This window comes from Pleurodeles waltl, chromosome 3_1 (genome assembly GCF_031143425.1).
Source record: "Pleurodeles waltl isolate 20211129_DDA chromosome 3_1, aPleWal1.hap1.20221129, whole genome shotgun sequence".
NCBI lineage: Eukaryota > Metazoa > Chordata > Amphibia > Caudata > Salamandridae > Pleurodeles > Pleurodeles waltl.
In genome coordinates, this window is record NC_090440.1 from 59,463,696 (window position 1) to 59,480,653 (window position 16,958).

Consider the following 16,958-nt stretch of genomic DNA (forward strand, 5'->3'; position numbering starts at 1 on the left):
TTTTGAGCTTTTCACACAGGAAGACAGCAAAGGGGACATTATAATGAGCCCAGCTATCTCATTGTTGCATCTGCTACAGGACCAGTTAAAAAAGGTGTAACAAATGTTCGCTGTGTGAGAACAGCAGTGGAGAAACACAAGTTGGTAGAGAGCTTAATCCTTCACTTGAAAGTTAATCCAAGGCTTCAAAGAGAGATCTTGTCCTCCAAAGAGTATATCTGTACCACAATACCTGATCCACAGAAACAAAAAATACTGGTCATGTTCATTCCTTCTTCAGATATAAGATGTGGATGTGGATTATTGAGCAAGTGAGAGACCTGGAGGAGCAGAGACTGGAAGTTAGAATCCTGGGCAGAAGTTCTGGCGTTCAGCCTTACAACTTCCAAAGAGGGCAGTGCTGTTGTCTCACAGCAGCCAACACCAGCACCCACAATAATACCAGCAAATGAAAAATCATACTAAACATCTGCAATGGTTTGGTTTCAAGTAGAAGGGCTTAAGTCGAATGCAGAGGAAAAGGCAACAGAGGCCAAGCAAGTAGCAGCACTGATGACCATTCAGAGAATGGTCCATGGGTATCTTTATGACCTAAAAAAGGTCTACGTTGAACAAAACTCATTGATAAATTGGTATGAGAAGATGTGCCAATGTCTGGAACTCAGCAGGCTGGCAATAGAGTGTCTGGCTTATCTAGTAGCAGGTGTGTCTACTGAGTGTGTGTTCAATGCAGGTGGCACAGTTGTCATAGTTAGAGGGAAAATGTGGCGAGATTTACTATTATTAAAATGAACCAACACTTCATACCACACGATTACACTGTTCCTGAAATACCACAGGAGGAGGATGAGGGTGACTGGTCAGACTCAAGTGTGTTAGCTGACCAACTTCTGGTCAAACTCCATGAGTTTGCTGGTAAACTCTACTTACCTGACTGAGTAGGTCACCATATAACTTTCATATTATTGCTTCAAACTGCTTTGCCCAAAAAAATCGATGTAGCTAGAAAGACATTATTTTCTGTCTGACTTACGCAGCTCCACTATTTAGTCACATGTATTGGTATATTGGAGTTGGAACAGTGTGTAGTGAAGAAGTCTCCCACTCCCTTCAAGGACATCCGTCCCATGCCTATCCTCCTTTTTTAAATTTCCTAACAGGGCTCCCCCACTAAAGATAATTAATTTACAAGACTGCCAATGTGTTGCTTCCATGGGAGCACTGGCAGCTCTAACGGAAGTCTGGACAAGGGACAATGGCTCTACCAATGCCATCCCAGGAAACATAAAAAGCTGTTTTTTCAACAAATGCAATACCCTTAGTGACCTATCCACAACCTCTGCTAACTATTAGCTAGCCCGCTGGGGGCTATACACTTCAGAAGCTCAAGTTGGGGTTTGCTGCTCACCTACCAAGAAGTGTTGACTGCCTCGATATGATTGCATGAACTATGAATGGATGGACTCACAGCTTTAAGTTCACCTTTTAAATACTCACAGAGTGCCTTGACAATAATATGCTTCTCTTGAATTGCAATAGTAGCACTGACCACCATGCCTGACAAGATGTATTTCTACTCTTCTTCCATTCATCATTAAGATTCCAGCCTGATGGATGTAAAACTGATAAAAAGGGGAGAATTGTTATAGCGAAGTTGGGCAATCCTAGTAAAATATTTGCTTCTGTATACGCCCAAACTCAGCCCAAGTCCCGTTCATACACACACTCCTATCTTTATTAGGGGTTTTTGTAGAAGGTGAGATCTTCTTGACGGCCAATTTTAATCTCACATGGGATTGAGGATTAAATAGTACATACTCCCACAGGGAGCTCCTCGAAAGCTCTGACATGAGAGGTTCACTCACTCTGTCTATGGGATGCCTGGAAAACCGTCCATTCAATCACCCGTAACTATACATTCTTCTCACACCATACATATTCATGGCTATATTGTGTGCTTGTTAGCCAATCCTTCACTCTGGCCCTTGTGGCAGCATTGTTTCATCCTGTCAATCTCTCTGACCATGCCCATGTGATATTGACACTAGAATGGGACACTCCACTACCTCTTCCCTAGGTCCTTCACTAGAGACTGCCTCCTCCAAGATGGCCTTCATAAAGCCATTAGAGACTGCTCCGATTCAGTAACATACAGGATAACTCCCCTTGCAATAACTGCTACACATTTAAAACAATAATCCAAGGGAAATGTTTAGCACTAGTCTTGGCACTTATCAAACAAAGGGTGCAAGACAGACTAGAGGCAGAACTTCACACAACAGAATAGGCTCATAAAGGTAATCCAATGCAAGCTCTCTAAGCGGAAAGTCACTGCTATAACCGGAAAGCTCAATGCCTTAAATATCAATAGGGACAAACTCACTCTCTTACATCTTAAGCGAACGACCTATGAACATGACAAATAAAGCAGAGCCATATTTATCATGGGAACTTTGTGTTGCCTGTGAGAAAAAAAATAAAGGGTAGTCAATTGGGGGTCGGGAAAGCCAGCTGTCTCAGATACAGAGAAGGCTGAAGCCTTTCGTAGCCTTTCAGAAACATCTTTCTACTTCTGACCATGTAAATAAGAAAACCCACCTCAATTTCCTAGATGGATTGGATCTCCTACAAATAACATCAGCCCAAAATGAGATCCTGGGGGATCTATAAGTGAAGAAGTCCAGACCACAATCTCAGCCCTGAAACTCCAAAAGTCACCAGGGTGGATGAGCTTATGGCCCAATTTTATAAGACCTTTAACTCTGACTTGGTTCCCCATCTGACGGCTCTTTTAAATCACATGACCAAAACTAACATAGTCACCCCCTCTGTGAGTGAGAAACTAATGTCAGTAATTCCAAATCCCGGTAAAGACCCACGTTCCTGCAGCTCATATGGGCCCATAGCACTGCTCAGCTTATCTACCCAGGAATTTGAAGCCTAGTGACATCCACCCCATGCCCACTACCCACCTCTTCTACTACAACTGAAAGCAAACCTACAGCCCTGGGCATCCACGTATATTTCATGGCTGGGGTGTATCTTTGCCATTAAAGAAACAGTCCTACCCAGGATTCTAAACCTCTTCCAGGAGCTTCCTGTAAAGTTAGAAAAGGGTTTTTGCCTACCCTTGGCTCTCTAATACCACGTTTCATCTGGCAAAACCGTAGAACCCGCTTATCATACAAAGTGTAAAGACTGCCTAAAGACACTGGTGGTCTGTCTCTTCCAGATCTCCACTTATGCTATAAAGCAGCGCAAGTGAGAGTGATCTCTGAGTGGTCGCTATGCTAATCAGATAAACATTGGCTACACATGAACAGGACAGTAGTGGGGAGATATCTATGATGGGCTATGGAGGCTGAAGGCAGACTTTCCTCCTAATGCATAGTGTACACCCACAAAATCGACTCTTAAAGATTGGGATGAAGTGAATACATCTGCAGAACTGACCATCTTTCCCTCCCCATTTACGCCAATACACTACAACTCAGCATTTACCCCCCACTCTTCAACCTGGGCTCTTCGATGCTGAAGGGAAGGGGGATGCCTCACAATTTCAGACCTCTTTTATACTGGGATATTCTCACATTTGAACACTGCCAGCAGGACTTTCACCTTCCAGACATAGAATACTACCACTTCACACAACCAACACACCCAGATGCTAGGGCTGCGGCCAATAGAGATCTTACCCCTATTGAACAATTTGCTAAACGGCCAGGAAGTGCCAGCAGTTTGAAATTCATTCCTATACCCCATATTACTTTTCACAGCTACTACACTGTGCTACGTGGCCTTTTAGGGAGCAAATGCTTAATGAAAACAATCCTTGATGCCAAATAGCAAAAGCTCTAGAGGGATATCCTCAAATGCAATCACTCAATCGGACTTAGGGAAGCATACTATACAGTACTATTTGACTGGTACCTCTACCATTCCGAACTGAAAGAAATCTTTCCAAGCACATCAGAGCTATGCTCAAGTGGGTGTGGGCTGCTGGGGGACTTTTGATACATATGGTGGGATTGCCCATCCATATGCGCATCTTGAACCGAAATCTTAGCTCAAATCAGAGAAATCGTGGGATACCCAATTCCTGATTCACCTTGCTTTGCACTTCTGGTTCTGGGTTTTTGAGGTGACTACCTTAAGCATCAAACATGTGGAGATGATGTCATCATAGGACCGTGCCTAGGTGTAGCAAAGATAGCACAGGCATCTCCTTGAAAATGGAAGGAGGCATCATCACTCTCCCAATGGCATATCAGACTCTGGCAGGCCATTACAATGGAAAGAATGACAGATATCTTCTTAGATAATTATAAAAACATTGAATATCTTTGGGAATCCTTGGTGACATATCTCTCTAGATGGCTTCCACTATATGTATGTCCTATGATTATGAGGGCTTCTCACCTCTTCCAATTCTAACAGTGCTCACTGTTGCTACATTCTGCGAAAGACAATGGCCTTGCCTCAGGAGAAAAATCTCCTGCAACCCCACCACAATGTATGCCGCTATCTACATGTCAAACTGCAACATATCCATGTAATTTGTTTTTTACGAGCTGTAGTTTGTGGGGGAGGGAATGCTCTTTAATGAAACCTAAAAAGAAATTGTATGATGCACTAGACAATCCTCTGATGTGACAGAAGTTGATGATTCTAATAATGGCCTTACAATGCACAACAGGGATTTATGATGTATGATTTGCTATTTATGGATAAATTGAAAAGACAATAAAGAAAGTGTTGAGATAGTTTTTAGGGAACAAAAAATAACTATTACTCACGGAGCCACGCTACCTCGATATCAAGCAGGTGGATCAGGTCAATGATGTCCACTCAGAGATGAGTCAGCTGCTGTGTCGTTTGATGCACCCCTGTGCTACAATGCACACAGCACTGCACTCTTGCCCATAGCAGCAGAAGCTCCTGCTGGGCATATATTTTCCCAGGTCTACTGTCTGCTACCAACATGGAGGGAGGGTGGTGCTGGACCTAAAAAAAAAAAAAGCCACCTCTGTCTCTGTAAAATGGTGTGGAGCTTTACCACTGAGCAGCACTGCCACCCACAGGGTGTGCTGCTTGTGGAGCCGATGCCTGCTTCTGCTCTCTCCTGCTCTGTCAGGGGGCTGGGTAGAAAAAAGCTTAAGGACAGCAATACAAAGCTGAAGGGAAGAACTAGGAATTTAACATAATGAAAGAAAGGAAAACAGAAAAAGTACAAAAGGTCACAAAAAAAGTAAACAAAAAAGACAAAAACATAAAATACATACACATAAAGCCACACACTAATAAACAATAAGTTAATGAAGGGTGGATGAGTAGATAGAAGGAAGATTGGCACAGATTGAAAAAGTAGGCTCCGCTCCATGCAAAGAACAGCACAAAACAAAATGCCCATGCCCATATTTATACTTTTTCACATAAAACTGCGCTAACACAGTTTTGCGTGAAAACGTTTACGCCGGCTAGCACCATTCCAAGACTTTGGCCGGGAGTCTTATTTAAAAAACGGTGCAAGTCGGCGCAAAGGGTGGACTAACATCATGGAAAATTACATTAGCCAAGTAGGGGTGGCGGTATGGGAGAAGGGGGTTTTGCACCAAAAAATGATGTTAGGCTGGTTAGAGTAAAAAAAGATGACTCTAACCAGATTAGGGTCATTTCTTGCTGCTAAACCTACCATACCAACCATACCAAAGACAGGAGGCATGCCCACTACGCCAATGTCCAGCACAGGGGGCAAGGGTCCCCTGGGCATGGCTATTGCACCCAGTGCCATGGAGGGGAGTCCATTTCAGGGCCCCCAATGGCACTTTTAAAAATTGAACATTGTCCCTCTATTGTGGGTGGGGTTGTCCCTGAGGCTTGCGGAGGGCACCTGTGGGCTCTTTCCATCGTTGCCCACCATAGAAATGGGCCCAGAGGTCCCCTAACACCTGCCCTTACCCAGGCGTTAAATAATGGTGCTAAGTAAGCTTAGCACCATTAGTTAGGCCCACCTCCTTCCTGTGCACTATTTTTGCACAGGAGGATAAAGAAGGCGCTTTGGCCTTAAAGTCACTTTTTGCCCGGGAACACCTATCTTGCATCTCATTGACGCAAAGGTAGTTTCCCGCTAGCAGAAAATGACTTTAACTTTAGACGGGTCTAGCGCCAAAGTATAAATATGGAGTTAAATTTGCGCTGAATTAGCGTAAAACAAATTACGCTAATTCAGCCCAAACAGAGCATGAATATGCCCATTAGTCTCAAAATCAAATGATAAGCGTACAGAAACAATACTGGTTCACTGAATCTTCTAAATAATCTCAATGTAATCAAAGCTTGGATCACTACACATTCTAAAGTTGCAGTATGAATAACTGTGCAATAGAAAGGACATCAACTGTTGTTAATATGTAGCAGGCATCAATCGGTGAGTACCCTAACTAACCTGATTAGAATAGCATGTTGGGGCTTCATGCAAAACAACTTAGTCAACACAAAATTGGAAAACGTCTATCTATGGCTCTATCAAATTTAGTGGGTGGTACCTAAAGACAGAAGCAAATAGACATAGCAGTCAGTAACATCGTCTTATACCTTGCCTCATTATTGTTCAGCAAGCTGCCACTGTCTTCGTCAATTGGACATCTGTTTGGTCAGCAAAGCATCGGAATTCAGCATTTAAGTTCAAGATAGAAATATCTAAGGAACGGACATAATAGAATGTCGCTTCTCAATATAGATTTATGAAAAAAAAAATGCACGTCTCCTCTCGGGACTGTCAAGAAAGATAATAGCGTATCTCCTCTCGATGCAGTCTGGCTAAGTTAGAGTCCCTAAAACTATTTCCCACATTTCTATTGGCCAAAGAATCATATGTTTACATTTAGTCCAATTGAAGTAGAACCTCAAATCTAAGAATTTACTAAACCTTTGTTAACATGTCGATGATTGGCTCCTCTTCTCATGTTCCCATCGTTGGGCTTGTCAGGTAACAAATTTGTATCAGCTTATTCTCCAGTCAGTGTATCTATTATCCGCTCCTGGGAACGTCGCCTTGCCACACACTAAATTATACAAAGTATCCTTAACTGGTACAACATTTTATAGCAAGCAGTTCTCATGGGAAAGGATTCTAGCTACTAACATTTGGTCAGTGCAATGGAAAATTACAATATAATTCTCTAACCAGCCGTTTATGATTTGTCCAAACAATGCAACTTGACATGAGGCTGTGCAACTAGGCCCAAGACCTCGCTAAATTAGGGCCTATTATTAATAAAGCAAATAAGTAATACATAACCATTAATATGACATACTACTACATTAATCCAAACATGAGCTCAACAATTTACATTATTAAACTGTTAATAAGTACACCGTGATTATTGGTGGTCACTCAAGTAGGCATGTTTTCAAACTTGTAAACTATTTTCTATGTTAACTCATGTCCTATTCATTTTTAACATTCAGAATACATCAATATATATTTTTCAGCATAAACAATCCTTCCTCTGATGATTAAATATGTCATCAAATTTACGTCTTCCTACACAAAGTTTCGCTTCAGCTAAAATTTGTCACCTCTATCCCTTTTAATCTTTGTTCCCTCTTCGAATTTTCCCTACCCAATTTTCCATTGTTATCTCTTACCTCCTCTGACCATTCTTCATTTTCATTGATTTAATCAGACGATGCAATTGACATATTCCCCATCCTCCAATTATGCAAATCACAATAATCAATATTCCTTGTATTATTTTCAATATTATCCCTTTCCCAATGATGCTGAGCCAATTTCCCACTGAAGCAAAGTGTAGGAAAGTCCTGCTTTTTGCCCTGGTCACCCCCAAACATTTTGGACAGGTGCTGGTGGTTACTGACTCTTGGCTGTGCCCTGGGTACTGCTTACCAGTCCCAGGGCCAGTGCTCTTTGTAAAGTGGATATGCAAATTAGGCTAATTATTATTGGCAAAGTTAATCTACCTATAAGTCCCTAGTACATGATAGAGCATGGAGGTTTAGTGACCCCAGCATAGGTAGTGCCCCCATAGGTGCACTGCTGAGGTGCCCAGTGTCATATTAAAGCCAGGCCTGCCTTGCTGGCTGCTTTTAAATTAAAGTTACATGCAAATTTGACTTTGGAATTAAAAGTAGTTCCAAAGTCTTAAACTGCTATATTTGTACATATAAGTCACCCCTAAGGTGTGCCCTATGTGCCCCTAGGGCTGGGTGCCATGTAACTATAAGCAGGGACCTTATAAAAAATAGTTTTATAAGCCCTGGTGAGTTAAAACAGCCAAATTAGTTTTTCCCTCATTGTAGTGAATGGCCTCCATAGGCTAGAATGGGGAGACTTTATTTGAATTTTAAACGTCCCCTTAAGTAACAGATACCAATAGTTTGGTACCACATTAATTGTTGTAATAAATCCCACAACTTCCAGTTGTTGAATTTAATATAACTTGTTCAGGTAAAGAGTTTTAAACTTTACCTGAAAAGTTGCCAACTTCAGCCCTGCAGTGTTTATGCTGCTGTGCTCTGATTGGCCAGCCTCTGGCAGCCTGGACAGGCTGCCTTGATGAGGTGTGAAGTGGCCTCACACAAAGAGATGTGCCTGTGAGAGGAGATCTCCCCTCAGCAGATGGTGAAGCAGGAAGGGGGAGGGCTGCCAAACTGGTCTTCAAAGGCAGAGAAGGACATTTGGAGCAACCCAGCAACACCCCCACATCCTGCAAACCCAGACAATTAGGTGCCCCCTTGATTAGATTAGGAGAGGGCAGGAGAGGGGTGTGTTTAGGATTTTTAGCCACACCAGTGGGTGGGCTCAGCCAGATGTAACCTCCAAAAATCACTTTCAGCCATGGTGGATTTTTGAGGAATGTTGTTCCCTGGGATTGATTTTTGCCACACTTCCCAGGAAGTGGTCATCACAGGGGGAAGGACCCTGCACCTGATTGGAGAACCAGGACCCCCCAGTTTTTCACCCAGGAGCAGGGATAAAACTGGCAGACCTGCACCCACACCTCAGATACCCATCAGATTCCAACAAGGAAGAACTACAGGAGAAGAAGGACTGCCCTGCTGGACCCCTGGCTGCATCTGGACCCTGCTATCTGAAGGACTACACCAGCTGCACACTTGGGCTTCACCACAAGAAGGACTTTGCCTGGCTTCAACTGGTTCAAGGAAGGACTCCCTGTTTGCTACAGGTGAAAAATTGCTAACCAGAGTCCCCTGCACCAACTCCTGAAGAAACCAGCCCAAACGTAGGAAGTTGACCCGGACCTCCCAGCCAGCGCATCCGAGGAGGGCTTCAAGGACATCGGATCAAGATCCACATTTGCCCCAGTCGAAGGATTTTCACCTAAAAAAAAAAGAACGACTTCGTCCAAAGGTAAAAATCTCCATCAAGGGCTCCCGCGACGCGTATCCGAAGAAGATTTCCAGGAGGTCGGATTGGACAAGTGCTGTACTTGTCTCTAAAGCTGAAGTATAGTTGGCTTTACTCTTATCAAGAACAGTCCTTCTCACAATCAATGACAGGCACAATACCATGCATACAATAGCCAAACAAATACTCAAGTATGTTGGCAACTGTTACTCATGATCTGTAAAGAATCAGAAAATAGAAGAGAAAAATAATAACTGTGCAGCCAAAATCAAAAACAAAAATCTTCTTTTAGAAATTATTTGCAGCTTTCAGTCTTACTTCCAGGATCCGTTTGTCAAAATCGGTTTAGCAGCTTGTCAAATCAGGTTATCAAAACTATTTTCCGGTTATTTTCAACAGTTTATTTTTCTTTGTACTTTTCTCAGCTTGTATTTTCAACAGTTCAGTTCATTGGTTTCCAAAATTGTGACCTGGAATGTCTTGATCAAAACAAAAAGACAAAAATTGTCTCTGCCATTCACTTGTTGTTGCATATGCCCATTCAGGACCAGCATACCTCCGACTTGCAATTCTCTTTCTTTTCAAATTTTGATCTCCATTCAACTCTCCTTCAATCACATCTTCTCTCTTTGTTGTATCTGCTTCCTCCTCAATTGTTGCCACTACAATTGCTTCCTTTCTCTTTGCTTGTGACTCTGGCCACTCATCTCCTTTCCGTGGCCCTTTGGTCAATGAACTTTTCAGTGCTGTCCCACAGGAGAGACTACTCTGGCACTGTCTTTGAGTCCTTCCCTCATTTGATTTGTACTGTTATTTCCCTGGGCAAACAAAGGTAAGACTGGGCCAATGGTGACAGGTACAGACACTGCATCTGGACTTGGTCTAGCATTCAGGTTCTGTGGGTGCACAATTCCCCTATTCTGACTCATCAGTACGAACATATCTGTCTGTGTCCCTGTTATAGGAGTGCATTGCTTGTGACTGCACTTGAGACAGTAAGAGTGGAGTTGGCTCTGTCTGAACCAATATTGGTTTAGGGGAAACCTTTCCTGTTAGCACTATTAGGTTTTTGGCAGATTCCACAATGGGTGCATCAGAGTAAATTATCCGGACATTCGGCTGTGGCATCTGATTTTGTGCTGCCAATGTAGTAGGTAGGTTAAAGACTGCTCTGCAGTGGCCTCTGTGTCATACTAGGATTTATCTGCACTGGACTCGTCGTCCTGCTAACCTATGACAGTGTTGAAGGGACCGGTCTCTTTTGCTGCATATGGTGAGGGACGATTTCTCAGGGACTGCAACATAAACTCATCATCATCTGACTCTTCCTCAAGTGTTGGAGATTTCCTAGACTCTTTAGATCTGTGCTACCTCTCTTTGAGGTACTTCTGTTTTTCTTTCTAGTAGCTTTCCTTTCCTCTCTCTCGCTGTCCTGTGTATTTGCAGGAAACAACCTAATTCCCTATAAAGTTTCTGTTCTCCAAAATTTCTGATCGCTGTCCCACCTAGTCTTGGCTAGTGTCTTTTCTGCCTTTCTCATTCTTCTCTCAAACTTCTGTTGTTGTTGCTGTCTGACTACTAATTCCCAGATTGCTAATACCGCAAGCTGTGCTGGTCTCAGAGGGGGTTTCAAATCATATAGCACCCTCCTCAGATTGTCTAAGCTCCTCAAATTAAATGTTCCGTGGGCAGGAAAAGCTAGACTCCCATCTTTCTCTCACTTTGCACTATTGTTTCAGCCAAAGTCATGGCGCAGCACCCTTTTCTTCGATTAGATTGTAAGCTGGTGTACTCTCTGGTGGCGCAATAGCTCCTATACTCGTTGTGATCTTGCAAAGCACATTGAGACCCATTGGAATAAATGGTGTGCCTCCTTTTAATGCCTGCTCTAAGGAGGCATTAAAAGTGCAAAAAAAAAAGCACGAAAATAAATCTCTTAGATTTCTTTACGCCATTTTTTCAGCCCCCCCAATGGGGGAACGCCCCTTTACATACATTATCCTGTTGCAGGCATAATGGAGCCCAAAGGGTTGTAAAGTGACGCAATGCATGCATTGCACCACTTTGTAAAGGTGGTGCAGCATTGTTGGCCATATAACGTCACACTAGCATAAAAAAAATGATGCTAATGTATCATTAGGATGGCACTAGGGGTTCTTAAATCAGCCCCTTAGTGCCTAGGCAAGCCTATAAGACCATGTATGGAGTTTCTGATGTTTTGAGTAGATGCTTCCAGGCATGTACATAGAATATGCAATATCAATTCTGTTTTATATCCGCATAGCCGGCAGCTTAAATCTGTTGGTCTAGCCTTCCACGTTGGGGTGTTATCGGGCCAAACGCTGCTTTTTTTATGTTGCTGTCACATACGTCCTGAACGCCTTATTCTTCTAGGGCCTTATTTAAATATTTAACCCATCCCTTGTTTGTGCCACTATCTCTCGCCAACATACATTTTTCAGGGACCCACTCTCGGCTGAATGTTCATTCTTTGTAGCTTTTGATTTTTTAACCCAAATAAAGCAGAAGGTGTATTCTCTATGAAAAAAAATTAAAAGGAAACATTCCTTCGAACATCTTCATTCATATTCAGGGATTGTACATTGTTTAATGTGAGCATGCCTGGGAAGCTGTGATTAACATATATTAGTATGGCCTAGTCAAAGGAGTCTGTGATTCCCGGCAAATCTGAGTAGGTACTATGGCTGAAGCTCATTTTTAACACTATTTGCAATACACCAGTCACAGGCTGCAGAAAATCTGCATATTAATGGTCCTAAAATTCTGATATTTATCTGAGCACCATTATGGAAGCTTTTAAATGTCTGTGATATGGAGATGAGGCTATGCTGTAATGGCGAGTAATTGAACTCTGGGGGGATTGAATCCTTGCAATGTGTATGAAGAATTTTCGACCTGTATTATGACTTACAGGTTACAGTGCTGTGAAACCTGGAGAGGATCCTGGAGCAATATCGTCTTAAACTCACTCTCTGTATTTTAGACAATTGCCCTCATTACAACCCTGGCGGTCGGTGTTAAAGCGGAGGTAATACCGCCAATAGGCCGGCGGGAACAAAAATGGGATTACGACTGTGGTGTAAATCGCCAACATAGACAGCCACTTTAACACTCCGACCGCCACGGCGGTAGAAACAAACAGCAATGCGGACACCGCCAACAGACAGGCGGGAGACAAAGTACCGCCCACTGTATCACAAGAGGCCTATCTGCCACCTTTTCCGGGGTGGAACCAACACTATCAAAAGCACGGTGGAAACAGTACACAGAAGGGAAAACACTCACCTCTCGACACCCAACGAGGAACCAGAACGCCATGGAGCCCGAACTACACGTACTGCCCAGGTTGGTTTACCTCCTCTTCTACCAGGAGAACGAACGGCAGTGGCAGTGACCACGGTGAGTACTGCACCTACAACACGGGGGAGGGGGGAGGAAAGAGAGTTACACACACACGCAACACCCCCACCCTCACACACAACAACATACACACAAATACATGCAGCAACATTACATACATACCCCCCACCCCCTGGAAGAAAGCAAGGACAAAAGGAAATGATTGTAACCATTGTCATTATTAAAAATCCATTAGTCAAAAGTCAAAATTCAGTATATACAAATATGTACACCAACTACACAAGGCGGAACCAACGCTATCAAAAGCACAGTGGAAACAGTGCACAGAAGGGAAAACACTCACCTCTCGACACCCAACGAGGAACCAGAACACCATGGAGCCCGAACTACAAGTACTGCCCATGTTGGTTTACCTCCTCTTCTACCAGGAGAACGAACGGCGGCGGCAGTGACCACGGTGAGTACTGCACCTACAACACGGGGGAGGGGGGAGGAAAGAGAGTTACACCCCCACGCAACACCCCCACCCTCACACACAACAACATACACACAAATACATACAGCAGCATTACATACATATCCCCCCACCCCCTGGAAGAACGCAAGGACAAAAGGAAATGATTGTAACCATTGTCATTATTAAAAATCCATTAGTCAAAAGTCAAAATTCAGTATATACAAATATGTACACCAACTACACAAGTCCGGATAGTGTACTAACCATTGTCCGTGGACCACTGGGCCCGAAATGCATGGGCGAGGCCCACACATGATACCTGACTGGAAACAGAGAGAACACTGGTGGGGCATCAGATCGAAAATATACAGGCACCTCAGGGGGCACCTCAGCCTGATGAACGCACGACGCCACTGCTGCACGAGGGGGCTCCATGCTTATTGATGTATCCTGGGGAGTGCAAAGCCACAGTCTCTCAGGTCTCTCCAGTGGGTGGTTTGCCCACTGCTTTATCCTGGGGAGTGCAAAGCCACAGTCTCTCAAGTGTCATTAGTGGGTGGTTTGCCCACTGCTTTATCCTAGGGAGTTCAAAGCCACAGTCTCACAAGTCTCTCCAGTGGGTGGTTTGCCACTGCTTTATCCTGGGGAGTGCAAAGCCACAGTCTCTCAAGTGGATAACAGTCTCCACTGGTTCTGGATGGGGCTTTGTGCCCAGAGTGCTTCATCCTGCCAAGGACTGAGGTAGTGGATGCCTTTCTCCACTGGTTCTGGAGGGGGCGTGGTGCCCAGAGTGCTTCATCCTGCCAAGGTCTGAGGTAGTGGATGTATCTCTCCACTGGTTCTGGAGGGGGCTTTGTGCCCAGAGTGCTTCATCCTGCCAAGGACTGAGGTAGTGGATGTATCTCTCCACTGGTTCTGGAGAGGGCCCGGTGCACAGAGTGCTTCATCCTGCCAAGCACTGAGGTAGTGGATGTCTTTCTCCACTGGTTCTGGAGGGGGCTTTGTGCCCAGAGTGCTTCATCTTGCCAAGGACTGAGGTAGTGGATGCCTTTCTCCACTGGTTCTGGAGGGGGCCTGGTGCCCAGAGTGCTTCATCCTGCCAAGGACTGAGGTAGTGGATGCATCTCTCCACTGGTTCTGGAGGGGGCTTTGTGCCCCGAGTGCTTCATCCTGCCAAGGACTGAGGTAGTGGATGTATCTCCCCACTGGTTCTGGAGGGGGCCTGGTGCCCAGAGTGCTTCATCCTGCCAAGGACTGAGGTAGTGGATGCCTTTCTCCACTGGTTCTGGAGGAGGCCTGGTGCCCAGAGTGCTCCACGTGCAGTGTAGCCGGTACAATTCCCTCACCTGTGTGTGCATGCCACGAGATTTGCGACGTTCAGGTAGCATGATACACCATGGAGGCAGCGACATACCCCACACTGCTGCGGCTGCGCCTTCCACCTGCAGGTGTAAACAGTGATGGAAGAAATGCCTCATGGAAGCTGCCCAGGGTCCAGGAACTTTCCTCCAGCCTCACACGACTGACCACTGGAGATAGTAGCCATGTCAGCAGTGGTGCCTGTGTCCGAGGACGCCAGGTGGCCGGTGGCGGTGCTTGTGGTGGTTCTGGCGGAAGTGCTTGCGGCGGTGAAGGGGTCAGCCCCTTCAGAGGGACACAGCAGGACATCTCCTGGAGCCTCGGATGGCTGTCCACTGGGGAAGAGGCTGGGGACTGTCGCTGAGGCTGTAGACATGCCGGGGGCAGTGCAGGTGGCGGTGCTTGTGGCGGTGTCTGTTGCGGCGATGTTTGTGGTGGAGTCTGTTGCGACGGTGCTGGCGGCGGTGCTGGTGGCGGTGCATGGGTCAGCACCTGCTGAGGTTCACAGCAGGACGTCTCCTGCAGCCTCGGATGTCTGCCCACTGGGGAAGAGGCTGGGGAATGTCGTTGAGGCTGTAGACGTGCCGGGGCGGTGCCGGTCGCGGTGGTGGCGGTGCAGGTGGCGGTTGTGGTGGCGGGGCAGCTAGCAGTGTTCGCCGTTGTACAGGTTGGCGTGGTCGTGGACAGAAAGTGTGACACTGGTCCCTCAGTCGGTGCCACCATGCCCTCTCCTGACCTGCTCTTCAGCTTTGGCCCTTCCCCAGCTTTGATGGTGCCGCAGTTGTCTTGCCACTATCCCCTTTGGTTTTTGCTGAGCCCTTGGTGGCTGGTACTTTCGGCTTCTCCCTCCGGGATGTGGGCACCTTTTTCAACTTGGCAGGTGGTGGAATGTCCTTGCCCTCGCTACGTGGCACACTGGCAGCCCTAATGTGTGGTGCACTCGAGGACCCCGCAGTTGCTGGCACCACTGTGCCTGGGGATTTGGTGGCTGAGGTGCTGGGCTGGGTCCTGGAAAGCCTGCCCCTAGGGGAAGGACGAGGGGGGGAGGTGAAGGGAAGAGGTCAAGGTTTGCCAGGAAAAGTTTTTTAGACACACTAGGACGGGAAGATGGAGGGGGTTTGGGAGTGGAGGTAGAGGTAGTGGTTGTAGGAGGTGTACGTCTGCTGAATTTGGGTGAAGGTGCATGGGCCAGAGGCTGTTGTGAGGTGGATGGCTGTTGGGTGGGTGTGTGCCTTCGTTTGTGTACTTTGGGAGGAGGGCTCACTGACACACTGGGAGAGGACACTGGGGATGTGTGAATGGTAGTGGGGGTGGTGAGTGCACGTGAGCGGTGTGTGGTGATGGGCATGCTGGTGATGGAGGCAGTGGCTGAGGATGTAGTGCATGCAGGTGTGAGTGGAGACGAGACAGGGAAGGAGGAGGATGACGTGGAGGAGGGGGACACATTGGAGGCAGTGGATGTTGGTATGTGTGCATGGGTATGATGCTTGTGTGAGTGTCTGTGGGATGTGTGGTGCTTATGTTTGCCAGAGCCACCCTTGTGTGTTGAGGTGTGTGCATGCTGGTCTGATGGTGTGCTTGGGATAGGCTGAGGTACAGGGGATTGGGTCTGGGTGGAGGAAGTTGGAGGGGGGAGGCTTGGCACAGGGACAATGGCTGCCATCAGTGCTGAGGCCAGAGCCTGAAATGCTCTCTGATGGGCTGCCTGGCCAGAATGAATGCCCTCCAGGTATGCATTTGTTTGTTGCAAATGCCTCTCGCCACCCTGGATGGCATTCACAATGGTAGACTGCCCAACAGTGAGGGATCTCAGGAGGTCAATAGCCTCCTCACTGAGGGCAGCAGGGTTGACTGAGGCAGGGCCTGAGGTGCCCGGGACGAAGGAGATGCTGTCAAAGCCCAGCTCACCTGAGTTCTTGTTCAGTTCTGATGGAGGTTGAAGACAGTCCGACCCCACCCTAAAACTGCTTGTTCCAGCACACTAGTTTTTAAAACAGTGCACTAAGAACAGAAGCTCAAGGGAAGGGGGGAAGTGGATAAAATAAAAAAAAGAGACAACACCGTTCTTGCGTTTCCACTGTTGAAGTGCTGCACAAATCTGCGGCCCTTTCTGACTTCTGTAGAAACTGGTGCCTAATGAAACATAAACAAAGAACAGATAAGTGCAACCTATTCCTAAATGGGTTCCTGACTATCCCTTTATTTATTAGAAATTCTCTTCTAAAAGTACCTCTTGGATCCTGGTCTCTAGTTTCCAGGTTTGGAATGTGTTACTGCTCTGGGATGTGTTTTCTATTACTGTAAAGCTTCTAAAACATTAAACAAATACCGTTATCAGAATTACCAATATCAAACATTCATCATAATATA